This window comes from Convolutriloba macropyga, chromosome 2 (genome assembly GCF_964194025.1).
Source record: "Convolutriloba macropyga chromosome 2, txConMacr16.3, whole genome shotgun sequence".
Lineage (NCBI taxonomy): Eukaryota > Metazoa > Xenacoelomorpha > Acoela > Convolutidae > Convolutriloba > Convolutriloba macropyga.
The window spans coordinates 75,980,659-75,982,384 of NC_134469.1; positions in this window are offsets into that span (position 1 = coordinate 75,980,659).

The window sequence follows — 1,726 nt, forward strand, 5'->3', positions numbered from 1 at the left end:
ACAACATCTCTTGAACACCAAACAAATTGTAAAACTTGATAAATGCTCCGACCAAGTCTTTATTAGCCCAGTAGTAATAACAGTAAAACACGACCAATCAATAAAATTAGCACTGGATTCAAAACTACTCAACGATGCCATCGACAAAAATAAATATCAAATGCAATCCATAGATAACCTCATGGACTCAGTCGCAAAATACATTTCGGACAACAAAAATAAACACGGTAACTTCCTCTTCTCAAAAATAGACCTCAAATATGCATACAGTCAAATCCCCCTGCATCCAGAGATCCGAAAACACTGTAATTTTAATATCCTCGGGGGTAAATCAACAGGAACATATCAATTTGTAAACGGGTTCTACGGCCTAAGCGATATGCCCGCAACTTTTCAAAAAACACTAGACAAAACGCTCGAAAACATAGATAACAAATTTAATTTCCTCGACGACATACTCATTATAACAAAGGGCTCTCCAAGCGAACACGAAACAGACATTTATAAAGTCCTATCCAAACTAGACAAAGAAAACTTGGCAATAAAGCTAGAAAAATGCGAATTCGCAAAAACAACAATAACTTGGCTAGGATACAAAATAACCCAATCGGGAACATCTCCTACCATAAAGAAGACGGACTCAATACTGAACCTTAAACCCCCAAACACCCTGAAACAACTGCGTTCCCTCATGGGCTCAGTACATCAACTCATCAAATTCATTCCAAACTTAGCCAATCTATTAAATCCCATAAGACCTTTACTAAAAAAAGATAATATAACCAACAACAAAATACGCTGGGAAGACTACCATACGACAGCTTTAAATAAAATAAAAGCTGAAATATCAAACATTACTGAGAAAAAACATTTCGACAAGCAGAGGAACACACGCCTCAAATGCGACGCAAGTCACACAGGCCTCGGAGCAGTTCTAGAACAACAATATCCCGAAGGCTGGTTCCCCATAGCATACGCCAGCCGATTTCTCAATGAAGCTGAAATAAAATATAGCACGAACGAACTCGAGCTACTATCAGTGGTATGGGCCACAAACCACTTTAAGTATTATTTATTAGGGTCGAGGTTCGAACTAATTACAGACCATACAGCTTTACTGTCCGCATTAAAACCCAATCGGGCCAACAAATCCCGACAAAGCAGACTAATAAGATGGGTGGACAAACTATTACCTTATACATTTACAATACATCATTTGCCGGGTAAAGACATGGGTTTCACGGACTATCTTAGCAGAAACCCACACCAAAAACCCCCCCCCCCAATAAGCCCGGACGATGAACTCTTTGTCATTAACAGAATAAGAGAATTCACTTTTACGCTACTAAATGAAGAAAGAAAGCATAACATTTCAGCCAATCAGAACGCTCCATTCGGACAAACGCTGAAATCACATGACGTAATTAACCATATTCAACACACGCACAATAGAACGAACGCTTTTTGCCATTCCAACTCTCAAATTCAGTCGCCTCCTTTATCGCTATTAAATCAAAATTTAAACACTCATAGTCAATTCTCAAATCATCAATTTTCAAACATTCATAGTCAAGTTTCAAATTTTAACCATCTATTTCAAAATTACAACGAAAAATCTACCTTTACTAAACTTTCTCAAAACTTATCGAACCAACTCCAACCCTATCAATTGAACAACACAGAAATTCCAACAGTTAATAAACGAAAGATTTCCAATTACAACAAC